Consider the following 12,731-nt stretch of genomic DNA (forward strand, 5'->3'; position numbering starts at 1 on the left):
GTTGTTGGTTAATTTTAAAGGTTGCTAAAAGTCTGGAATGTTTCTCCCTCTAAGGACAAAACAGATGCAATTTTGACTTTCAGTATTCATTTAGGACTATCCTTACTTCCTTGATGCTAAGCATCCCTTTGCTTTAAGATATTAAGGGTTTAGTAGATTGTGCTATTTTTTTAAAAATGAATGTATGTAACAAATATAAAAATGGCCGGCTGGAGACATTACCAAGGCTCCTCATAGTTTGCTCTCCTCCTTTTCCTGGGCATATACTTCCCTGTCCCCTTGCAGGTAGATGAGGTCATGGGACTAGTTTGACCAACAAAGTGATATCATTCACCTTCAGGGTGAAACACCGAGAAACTCCAGTTCTCTCTTCTTCTGTTGCCGTAGCCTGGGAATTATGTGTTAAGATCACAGACACATAAGAAAGGAGCAGGCTCGGTCCCTGAGTCACTGCTGGGAATGGAGGTGCTAGAAGAGCCTCTGACCTCCAGCCAAGTTTGTATGAGTGAGAAATCAATTTTTCTTGTGTTAGATCCCTGATATCTATGATTATTTGCTACTGCATAATAGCCTAGCCTAGCCCAACTTACTTAACAATTCTTTGTCAGCCTCCTCTCCCTCATTTGAAAACTTTTACTGGGTTTTGAAATTTAGATGTCTGAGAACCACACTTGAGTAGGTTACTTAAAACTATATAATCTCTCTCTCTCTCTCTCTCTCTCTCTCTCTCTCTATATATATATATATATATATATATATATATATATATATTTATACATATACATATACATATACATATACATATACATATACATATACATATATATTTGTATGGAATTTCCTCATTAATTAATAAATAATAATACAAGAATAAACTTTATGCTTCACATACTCACAACTGTAAAACTACTTTTGCCAACCAATATATATTTGTGTGTGTGTGTGTGTGTGTGTATAATTTTTAAGAACTATTTTCTCTCTCTGTCTCATTATATATAGAGACAATATGGTTCTTTAAAATTATATGTCATTATAATACACACACAATAACACATACTTTTTTTAATAAAATAAACTTAAGTGAATTTATGACTTTTATTAGATGTGTGACTTGAGACTTTGGCAATATCCCTCATAGGAATTAGTATTTTACAATAGCAGGATCGGAAGGTACTGGTCTGAACCAGCTAGGACTAGTGCTCTCTTTATCTTCTTATTTATTTTCTGTTAATCCTCACCCAAGGATATTTTTTGCATTGATTTTTTTTAAACTGAAAGGGAGCAGGAGAGACAGAGAGAGAGAAGCACCAATGTGAGGGAGACATATCGATTGGTTGCCTCCGACAGGTGTCCCAACCGGGGCCAGGGATCAAGCCTGCAACAGAGGTACATGCCCTTAATTGGAATCGAACTCAAAACCCTTCAGTCCGCTGTCCTACTTTCTAACCACTGAGCAACTGGCTGGGTCTATCTTTATCTTTTTAAAGTGTTTATAAGACCAAGACATTACCGTGGCTCTAAGTGACCCAGGCCAGTCCTATCATCTCAGTATTCAAACGTCTTCCGAAGGTTCTAGGAAATCCCTCTGTAGTTCATTTAAAATCAATTCCTTTTTATTTTAAAGCTATGGAAATAGAGATTAAAAATTGTTCCATGCTGGCCTAGAGGGTGTGGTTCAGAGGTTGAGTGTCATCCCATGCACCAGAAGGTTTGATCCCCGGGCAGGGTACATGCCCAGGTTGCAGGCTCGATTCCCAATAGGGGGTGTGCAGGGGGCAGCTAATCAATGTTTTTATCTCCCTCTGCCTCTCCCTTCCTCTCTCTGAAATCAATAAACACTTTTTGTTTTTAATTGTTCCCATGCCTGTCCTCATTGAAAGCCACAGTCCTGGTCGTCACACATCCTTGTCTTCTGTGAAGTAACCAGCAGTGATCAGTCCTGTCCCCTTAATCCTCTAACAAGATTTTGACTAATGCCGGCGAGGCAGGAGAGATGATTTGATTTTCCCGCACGTGTGGAGCGGCGCTTAGTCATGACCTGCCCGTGTCGCGCTGGCGCAGTGCCCACGCAGACGAGTCTTTTCATTCTGCATTTGTGGGAACACTGTTTTTCATATTCGTGTTCTATCTCCTGCGTGCAACGCCCTCTCTAGCAACTGCAGTTTGACCTTGGCTATTTTGGCAGTCTTTTCACTTATGGTTTCTGGATCATTTCTGGATATTTTCTCATATGAAAATAAACTATTTTTGGCCGTCCACCTGACTCAAATTAGACTTTTCTTGACTTCTGATCACCTCAACCACAATCAGTCTTGTCCTCCTTGTCCCTGTTCCTAAATACTATAAGTAGTTATGGTCATTTATGCAAACACCTAATTATCCTATTTAAATAGAAAGTTCTGAAGGTTGGCAGTTGCATCCTTGTCTCCCAACAAAGTGTCCTGCATGCCACAGATGCCCATTCAATGCCAAGTGTCTCCTGTGTATTGCCTGTTCTCCCCCACCCTCTACCCCAGAAGTTTGCTGTCACGAATGTGGAAGCTCATCTGTTTTTTGTAAAAACAGTGTGAGTTTTGTCCCTGTTAACCAGATCTCTGAAATTTCCAAAGTAGGTATTGCCTCACCTTGTCTGATACCTGACAGCATATTTTCCAAAAATCCATCCTGAGTGGTCTCCAGGATGAAAATAATTATCACCAAGAATGATCGATCCTTGGCTTGTGTTAGTTCAGTGATCTGCGAGGATGATGCTGGGATCCCCAGCCCGCCCCGCCCCACCCCCACCCCCAAGGGTGGTCACAGAGAACAGGCCCTCAGAAGGCCTTCAGCAGCTTGCTTTGCGCCATCCCCCTCCTGCCTGTAATTAGACCTTTGAGAACCCTGCACCGGCGCTATCATAACACGAGTCACTCTCTCCTCTAGTCTCTTGCTAAATTGTCTTCCCCTCCCATTCCCAAGCTCTGTTAAGGCAGGGCCCATCTTTGTATTGGTCACCGTGATGTCCACCAGGGCTGACACAGTCACTGACAGATCTTAGGAGTTCACAAATGGAAACATGGGCGAGTGGACGAGGCACCCATGCTTCCCAGACATAGCCCTCCTGTCCGCAGTGCAGCTGCAGAGCAGGAGGCCCGGTGCCGTTGGTCATTCTCGCTGCTGCTTTCCCGTTTCAGGGCAGTCCAAGTGGTTGTGGTGTTTCCTGTAGGAAGAGCCGGCAGCAGCTCGCCCACATGAGGTGGGGTTTCGAGCTGTGCCCTGGGAATGGGGGTGATTCTGCAGTCTTCAGGTACCCACTTCCTTCCCGCCTTTTGCACTGAGTCTAGTGACTTAGCTGGTTAGTGCCAAAAGTTCCCAGGAAAGCGCCGTCACTTCCACCACCTCTATTGAATGTCTGCTGTGTGCTCCGCTCATGCGAAGTGCTTCACATTCATTCTCATTTGATCCTCAAATAGCCCTGCAAGGGTACGCACTGTTCCTGCTTTTGCCGAAGAGAGCCAGATCGCAGAGTTAGCAAGTGTCTGAGCCGGGGTCTGTCCCCAGGCAATCCGCAGATCCCATGTCATAGTGTCACCTCTTATGAAGTTGAGAGTCATGTGTCCTATCTGTTCCAGACGAAGATTAATCGGTCACTTTGTGTGCCAGCTTTCCTCTTTATTGCTTCACTGTCAATCACTGTGAATCGCTGCTCATAATTCTTCTATGATCACGCTGATCATCAGGAGGTCAGAGGGCAGTGGGCGCAGATGGAGCAACTGGAGCATAGAAAGTTGAGGTGATCTGTCCATGGCCACACCGGGGTCAGATGTCACTCTTCCACCTCAGCCACTGGTGGCTTCACACTGTTGCGTTTGGTGTTCTACTTCTTGACGGGCATTGAGGTCTGGGGGCACTGCCCGCTTCCCCACATGCTCTGGTCTGTGTGACGGAGACTTAAGGCAGAGTTTTACTCCTTCAATTGCACTCTGTTTCTGTTGGTGAAAAGTTATTCCAGGTCCTGTGATTTCCACCACGAAAGGTCTGTGAACTGGAGAGAATCATCTGAAAGAAGTAATTAAGCATTATTAACACAATTACCTCTAACAAAAGACCATTTAACTTCCCCACATCCAACAAAAAATTCATTTGCAGCTTCGGGAGCTCCAGCTGGAAGGGCTGAGCACAGCCCAGCGCCTCATTCAGGTGGAGGAGTGTCGGCTCCTGCCTCCTGCGCTGGCTGCTTCCTCCTCAGGGCCCCTGAACACACCTCCCTCCCGGCCCCCCACCCTCCTCCCTTCCCCTAAGGAACCCACCCCCACCTACTTATCACAGGCACAAGTCCAGACTATTGGCTTGTGCTCACCTCTCACCTGGCCCAGGGTACCGCATCGGCAGCATTGAAAGAACAATTGATTTTAAGCTATGAAAGGTGACCATGGCAATACTTAGAGGGTAGAAACAGTGGCCATCCTAGTGGAAGGAAAGCCTTGGTCGGTTTTTCTGAATTCGTTCATAATGTCAAAAATGACTTATGTATTATGTGACATTGTGTCCATCCTCACCACAGTTCCCTTCAGGGTTTTCACTGTATTTCACTAAAACATGAGCTCCGGGAGAGCAAGCACTGTGCCTAGCACAGAGTAGGTGCCCAGAAAATATTTATTGAATGAAGGATGGTACAGACGAAGAGATTGAAGATCCCAAACTTATCTGAGGTCACATTACTAGCAAAAAACTAAACCAAGATTTGAACCCAGGGCTGCCTAACTCTGTGGAGTTCTTTCTCCGTGATTGCTTGGATAGGCCGCTTTGTTGGTGCAGAGAAATGGAGATGGGAGACACAAAGGTGTTTAACAAGGAACAAAGCTCCAGCCGGAAGTCCAGGAAACGTGGGTTCTAGCCCATCCTTGCTGAAATCCCAGTGAGACCTCGGAAAAGGCCCTTCTCCATGCAAAGCCTCAGCTTCCAAATCTGTAAAATGGAGAGAAGGAAGCAGTGCTGGGTGAGGCTCTGAATGTCCTCAAATGCCCAGGCAGATGAATGCTTTGTCATCTCCCATGCTCACTCTGAGCAGGGGTCAGGGGTGGGGAGAGGGGGTGACTAATTCACCACCCAAGCAGGCTGAGGAAAGTAGCCCAATGCGTTTTATTTCGGGAATGCAGCATCCTCTCAAGCTAACAAACACCCTGAAGTGAAAGTTGAAGAGAAAAGAAAGTAGAGGCATTTGAAGGCTTAACAGCTTTTGGGGTGGGGGTCGGGGGAGAGCTGCTTTCACTCCTGGTGCAGCGCATAATCCGAAGCAGGCGCTCGCGGTGATAACTGCCCAGATCTGATACCCTGCAGATCAGAGCCCCACTTTCAAAAGAAAAAGAAAAACCAGACGCGTATCTTTAAAGCTTCCCTTCTTGTATGTGACACTTTTGTACGCCATTGGAGGATGCATATCCAGGGCCTCTGCGTCCAGCAGGGCTTTCTTCTGTCTCCCTGGCTTGGGGATTATTGATTTGGAAGGCAGGGCTAATTTACATGTAAATAAATCTCAGCGCTGGGCAGCAGGGACAGGATGTCCAGATGCCGGGACTGGCTTGCTGACGTCACGGCCTCATTAGCATGCGGAGGATGCGAGCACTGCAACAGCGACTTCGCTGGCACCTCCAGCAGCTCCGCCGCCGCCGGTTATTATTTTTTGGCCGAGCCGCACATTTCCTGGTTCCGCGTCCTGAGCTCTGCGACCAGCTGACTGGGTGCCCGGGGCTGGCTCAGGATCAGCTGGTGACGCGCGGGCTGGGGTCTGAGACTTCCTGCAGGACTGACGGCTGCGAGGTTCTCAGGGAGGCGGTGGGAGCCGCGGTCGGATCCCTAGGAGGGGAGGGGAGGGGAGGGGAGAAGTCACACTCGCCCCTGCCTGGCGGCGCCCCAGCAGGATCGGGGCAGCGGTGCTGTTTGCCGCGAGTGGGTGCTGAGATGCCGAGCAGCTCGCTCCTGCCCGCTGCCGGCTCCAGGAAGGGTCCAGATTTGCAGAAGGGTTTCTAGAAGAAGATGCGTTGGCTGCCTGCGGTCCTGCTTGCATTCCTGGAAGCCAGGCTCGGGACGAAAGTGAACTGGGGCAACTGACCAGCTCAGAGGGTCTGGCGGAAGCTCCCGAGAGTGGGCATTTCGTCTTCCTTGGAGGTAGGTAAGGAATTTGCTCTAAATCACACACGGCACGGCAGTGTTTTCTGACGAGGGTGAGAGCGCTAGGTCTGGAGGCTTGGTACTGGGGGAGGACATGAGGCCTCCATTATCTTAGCGAGGTGGCATGTTGAGTGGCCCCGTGCTCGGCACATTTTGCCTTTCCTGTGCTCAGTAGAAAGCTCAATTGTAAAGTGACATGTCACAGCTATAGGGCTAAGTCCCATTGCGTTAAAGCAGCATCTCTCTAACAGAAGTGCAGTTGTCTTTCTAAAAATAATAAAAATAATAATAGACGGGGAGAGGGCTTAAAAAACCGAACACCTGGGACAGTGCACAGTAGTCATTTCAGCTCCGAAGTCAGCAACCATCCGAGGAGCCGGGGAAGGAGGACTTGGCTGAGACCAGGTAAAGCCATGACGCTCCAGCTGTTTGGGGTTAATTTTAGCCGGAGCGTTCAGATGAGAATGGTGACATAGCTCCGGAACATGACTGCACAGCCCGGCGAGACACATGACTCAGTGTGTTCTCCACACTGGGTTTCTCGCAGGAGTGAGGTCTCTGCTCCCTTGGTTTCCTGAAAACCAATCATGGCATCACTGAGCTGCGGAGGAGGTCTTGCGATGAATACAGGTGTTTAATCCCATGATTGTTATGGGGTCTTAGAATATGCTCAGGTCCAGCAGGACTTTTATGAACCGTAAATAATCTAGGCCGGGCCAAATCACGCCGGGGAAGTGGTCTGTGCCAGATGCGATGCCATCCACCCGGCCAAGCGCGGCTCTTGGGGAACCTGGGCACAAGGACTGTTTCCCCAGCAAGAGTTCTGCCTCGAGTCAGTGCATCCATGACCCCAGCCGGGGAGGGCTCCAGCGTGCCGTGCACACACAGTCACGGACTGCCGTGTACCAGAGCTGCGTGTGCCAGGCTGCAGTTTGCTTGGCTTGGACATCTTTTCCCGGAGAGTGTTTTAAACCATCTCAGTGAGACCTACAGTAAATGAAGCAGCCCGGCCTCCTCCCAGGCCGCCCCGTCTGCTCTGCTCCTGCTGCCTCGGGGCCCCCTGGCTGCTGATGGCTGACACTGAGGGGTCAAGATGAGTGTTCCCATGGGCTCCAGAGGAAGTCACAACTTTGACGGAATTGCCATATTTTAAAAATTTGGATTTTAATCCCTCCTTGACTGCTCGTAAAGATTTTGCCTTTCTATCAAACATTTCCTCCCCACCCCCCTACCCCTGGGAATTCTTTTTTTTTTTATGTGAAAATTAAAACACATTGGATCCATTAAACATCGTTGTCTGTCAACAGTCGTGGGGCAGCCAGAAATTGTAAAACAGCATAGTTTTAAATGGCAGGGTTGTAAAGGTTCACCATGCAGTGTGTGTGTGTTGGGGGGGGGGGGGGCGAGGGGGTGAGTAGAAATAAAGGAAGACGCATAGATGGAAGCTTAGGGATTGGGAAGGGAACTTAGAGGTTAGCAGGATGGGGTGATGGTTTTAAGCGCTCAGAATGGATGCAGAAAGCACTAAAGACACTGAGAGTTTCATATCTGAGCACAAATTCCTGTCTGTACGATCGGAGAGCAATGGAACCTCTAGGCAGGGTGATAGGCATAAGGACTGAGTGAGGTGACACAGGAAAAGCGCCCAGGACAGTGCGAGCCACATAGTAAATGCTCAGTAAACGTTAGCTATTATTGTTGTTGCCATTGTTACCTTTTTAGCATTATGATAATACTGTTACTAAAAACAAAATAGTCCACTGAAAAGGCGCTATGTTCACATCCATTTGTCTGCAAAAAGGTCTTGCTAGCAAAGAAGGCGCCATCTCCAGTCTCTGTCATGTCCATTCCCACTCAAGGGAGCTTTGCACCCTGTTGATTGATAGAATAAAGCCTATTATTCGGGGCTACTGTATTTTGCAGAATCAAAAGTGACCGGATGGTAAAACGAAAAGCATTTAACTCAGGCACCCTTAAGGAAGCCCTCCTGTCTGGGCAGCTGACAAGTCACACGTCGAAAGCTGCAGGATCCAAATCGAGGCACTTCTGGATTTCTGTTTGCATTTCCCTTCTGTTCCGACTTTGCATGTGAGAGGCGGTTCTGTCCTTCCTTTGCAGTGTAGACGCTTAGCGTGTTCTTCTCCATCCAGGGAGGCCCTTGAATATGTGCTGCACCTGCTGGTTGGCTCCTCGGAATTGATGCCACCATGTGGGTGACTTCTGTTCCTGGGGCAACTCTTCAGGGAAAGGAGCAGGCCTCCCTGCCACCTGCCCATGACCCAGTCCTCTGCTCTGATTTTGTCCCCTGACACGGTATGTCTTTGCCACGTCCGTGCCCTTCCTCCTCTGTCACGAGCACACGTGAGTCACATGATTTGATGCTGTTTCTTCCTTTCCTGCCAGCATCTTCCTTTTAAAGTTAGGTGAAATGGAACTTCGATGCAGGGGTGGGTCTGAAGGACAAACTAAATGTGAAGTAAAGGAGCCAGAGGAGTCTAGCTTAGAGTTCTTTCTCGGGAAATTCAGACTTGGTCATTTTGGGTTGCCGTTGGTTTTCAGTAGTTGTGTTTTGCGTGGGGAATGGTATTGTACGTTGGCAGTAGCCCACCGCCCTGTGTCCCGCTTATACCTGTGGTCGCCTCTCTGGACTTTGGTTTCTTCGTGTGAAAACTGGGAACGGATCCCCTGGCCCCGCGGTGCCTCCGAGGTGTTGGCTTGCTTCCTCCCGGTGCTGAGGGCCTTCCTGTTCCCATGCACCCAGGGGCAGTGGCTATGAGGCTCATTTTTACAGGAAACCGAAGGCCAGGGAGGGAGCACAAACATGACTTAGCCTAAATGACGCAGCTGTGACAAATCTCTACCCACCAACCACGCATTGACTGTGAAGGCCGAGTGGGCAGGGCTCAACGCCACCCCTCTGCCCTGCCACCCCTCTGGCCCGACACCCCTCTGCCCCGCCACCCCTCTGCCCCGCCACCCCTCTGCCCTGCCACCCCTCTGCCCCGCCACCCCTCTGCCCCGCCACCCCTCTGCCCCGCCACCCCTCTGCCCCGCCACCCCTCTGCCCCGCCACCCCTCTGCCCCGCCACCCCTCTGCCCTGACACCCCTCTGGCCCGCCACCCCTCTGCCCCGCCACCCCTCTGCCCTGCCACCCCTCTGGCCCACCGCCCCTCTGCCCCGCCACCCCTCTGCCCTGACACCCCTCTGCCCTGCCACCCCTCTGCCCTGACACCCCTCTGGCCCGCCACCCCTCTGCCCCGCCACCCCTCTGCCCTGCCACCCCTCTGCCCTGACACCCCTCTGCCCCGCCACCCCTCTGCCCCGCCACCCCTCTGCCCCACCACCCCTCTGCCCCGCCACCCCTCTGCCCTGCCACCCCTCTGCCCTGACACCCCTCTGCCCCGCCACCCCTCTGCCCTGCCACCCCTCTGCCCTGACACCCCTCTGCCCTGACACCCCTCTGCCCCGCCACCCCTCTGCCCTGCCACCCCTCTGCCCTGACACCCCTCTGCCCTGACACCCCTCTGGCCCGCCACCCCTCTGCCCCGCCACCCCTCTGCCCTGACACCCCTCTGGCCCGCCACCCCTCCCCACTGCCTTGAATTAGCAGAAACCTCCGTCTTCAGAAGCCCCAAGCCATGGTCTGCTCTCTTCTCTGCTGTTTTCAGATACGGAAGAGTCAAAATGCTCTGTCTCTCGGACAGAAATTCTAGGTGGCATTTGGGTGAAGACCCACTGAAACCTTTCCCTCTCCTCTCCTTCCGGTTTATAACCAGTAGCTGCTCGTGACTGTGAATGGTCACAAACTAAGAAGTTGGGGGGGCGAGGCAGTGACTGAATTTGTTTCCCTCATTGTGTGTGTGTGTGTGTGTGTGTGTGTGTGTGTGTGTGTGTGTGTGTGTAAATGAAGCAAAGAAGAAAACGTTGCAGTAAGATCACACTGAGCTTCCAGCAGCACAAATCTCTAGAATCTCCACTGGGGACCAGGCCAGTTGAGGTTGGAGACTTGGTTTTCTTTTTCCTCTGGCCTGTTGTTGGAGCGGTTCTTTGTTTGGAGTCTGAAACCCGAAGGCTTGCTTGTTCTGTTATTTCCCTGGGGACAAGGGAGAGGAGAAAAGAAGCAAGGAGAGCCAGAGAGAGAGAGATTGGATGGAGGAGCTGCAGGAGGGGAGAGGGAGGCCGAATGAAGAAGCAGCTGGGAGACTATCGGAGCCATCTCCGACCCCCGGGGAGGGCAGCGCTGAAGAAGACAAGAGCCTCTGCTCCTGCTGAAATTCCTCTCCCGCCCCACCTGTCCTGCAGACCTCTGGTGCAGCCATTCAGATCCTAGACTAGCCGTGGGCAAACTACGGCCCGCGGCCGGATCTGACCGTTTGAAATGAATAAAACTAAAAAAAAAATAAAAATAAAAAAAATAAAAAGACCGTACCCTTTTATGTAAGGATGTTTACTTTGAATTTATATTAGTTCACACAAACACTCCATCCATGCTTTTGTTCCGGCCCTCAGGTCCAGTTTAAGAACCCATTGTGGCCCTCGAGTCAAAAAGTTTGCCCACCCCTGTCCTAGACCCTACTCGCGGCTGCACACAGGGTGTCTTCCCCCAGAGTACCACGGACCATTTTAAAAAGTGCATTCATTAAAATAGGCCTATTTTCCAGTACAGCATGAGCCTGCCTTTCCTTGATGGGTGGCTACACCCATTTGGCTGTTGGGTCTGTAAACATCAAGCTGGCTGAACCGAGGCCTCGGTTTCTCTAAGAGCTGACTCGGAAGAGGAGCAGCAACACTGGGGGCAGAAGGTCCAGGGATGAGGTCACAGTGGCCAGGGAGGACAGCGGAAGGCAGGGCTGGCCTGTCGGAGAGCGCTTCCAGAGTCAGCCCCTAGAGCCGCGGGATGAGCCTGTGCGAGGAAGAAGCAAGAATGATCTCCTGCTTCTGGTCCTGCATCCGAGCTGCTGCATGGAAACCGTCCTGGGGCCCAGGAGGGCCAGGCACCATTGCCCCTGGGGTGGCACAGAGATGGGGTGACCAGGGGCCGCCTTGAGTTGCCTCCACCCCTCTGGCACTGGGAGTGCATTGCCCCCCCCCCCTTGGCTCCTTTAAATCCAACCTTCCAAGTATTACCCAGCCCCATCCAGGGTTAAAAGTAACCGGGACAGGAATTCTCAGCATTTTGTTTCAGTTGGGCAGGATGCCATTTTTCCAGCTCTTTTCTTGGCATCCATTCATCAGTTGTGTGTCCTCAGAGATGCTTGTTCATGAAAATTCCAGGACTCAGCTGAAAACAGCCCTGCTTTCTGTGTTTGCCGGGTCGGCTGGCTTTCAGGGCAGCTGTTCGTATATATAGAAGTGTATATTTTGGGTGTCTCTGTGTCTGTAGATAGTCTGTGCGTTAGTGCTTATGTAAATGTATAGAAGAAATAATAACTGTTGCAGATTGAGCACCTACTGTGTGCTAGCTGACATGAAAGCTGGAGGAACCAAGACTCCTAGAAGTTAAGTAAGATGGCCACAGTTACACAGACAGTAAGAAAGAGTGAGGCTGGGGTTCAAATCTGGCATAACCGCAGCCCCAAGCCTGAATGCCCACCACTCTAGGCTCCTTACGCTTTAGCTACACAGACAGTCCTGGGGTTACGTCGGACTCAGTGTGCATCGTTTCATGGTTATGTCGCCATCTCCCATTCACTTATAAAAAAAAAGTTCCGTCATTTCGACATATGTACATATGTGCTTTATGTTTTTTATTACTTATTTACCACAAGTAAAGGCCAGGAATTATCTTTTAATTTTTGTTACTGTTTCACTTCATTACTGCTGCGTAGTGCTCCATGTGAGTGACGTAGGTACTTGTGTAGGTGGGCTCCAACTTACGGTGAAAATCACGTTATGTCGCGCCGTAGGAACGGATCTCCGACGTAACCCCAGGACCTACTGTAATATCCTCTGTGAATGCTTTTCCTTCTATGGATCCCTCATTTGAGAAAGACCTCATTATTTAGCTGCTGGATTGAAATCCCTTTGGCTGATCTTTTGGTAAAATTGGAAACATCCAAGGGAATATGTCGGTCATAAAAAGATCATCTGGCTTCTTCACCCACAGCTTTGAGTGTGGCTTTTGGAATGAAAGGGTGAGGTTGGTTGGAGAGTCAGTAAGACACGCCGAGTTGAGGATGAGAAGCCGCAGACCAGCGGGAGCAGCCCTTCGTTGGACGCAAGGGCACAGGGGACGTTCTGCTGGGCCAAGGTGTGGCCATGGGCACCAGCCGGAGTCTAGAGACAGGGGCCGAGCTTGTTGGCTCTTAATCTCTAGTTCCAGGCACATCAGGTTCCAACCAGAATTCTTGGTTCGCCTGTCTGAGCCTCAGCTCTTTCTTCCCTAAAATAAAGGCCTCGAATCAAATGAACTGTTAAGTTCTCATCCGGCACTGCCCTTGGTGTGTGCGAACTTGAAGAATGAAGGCAGCCCTGTCGGTGAAGGTGTGTGATTTGCATGGTGCGCTGCTCTTGGGTGGACAACTAAAAGGCCAGGTTTTATATCAGGACCTGCCCTCTCTGTGTTGACTGTGTTGGAATC

At 50.3% G+C, this 12,731-nt stretch overlaps 1 protein-coding gene across 2 annotated transcripts in view; it reads left to right on the plus strand.

Moving 5' to 3' along the window:
• The window catches only part of PRICKLE2 (prickle planar cell polarity protein 2), a 157,916-nt gene that overhangs the window by 33,433 nt on the left and 111,752 nt on the right, over positions 1-12,731 (plus strand). The window contains exon 1 of one of the 2 annotated variants that reach the window (XM_036331661.1): positions 5,585-6,147. The exons of the other annotated variant lie outside the window; for it this stretch is intronic. The gene's annotated coding sequence lies outside the window, so the exon portion shown is untranslated. Of the gene's footprint in view, positions 1-5,584; positions 6,148-12,731 lie in introns of those variants that run through there. 2 annotated transcript variants of the gene reach the window in all.

This window comes from Myotis myotis, unplaced genomic scaffold (genome assembly GCF_014108235.1).
Source record: "Myotis myotis isolate mMyoMyo1 unplaced genomic scaffold, mMyoMyo1.p scaffold_m19_p_13, whole genome shotgun sequence".
NCBI classification, from domain to species: Eukaryota; Metazoa; Chordata; class Mammalia; order Chiroptera; family Vespertilionidae; genus Myotis; species Myotis myotis.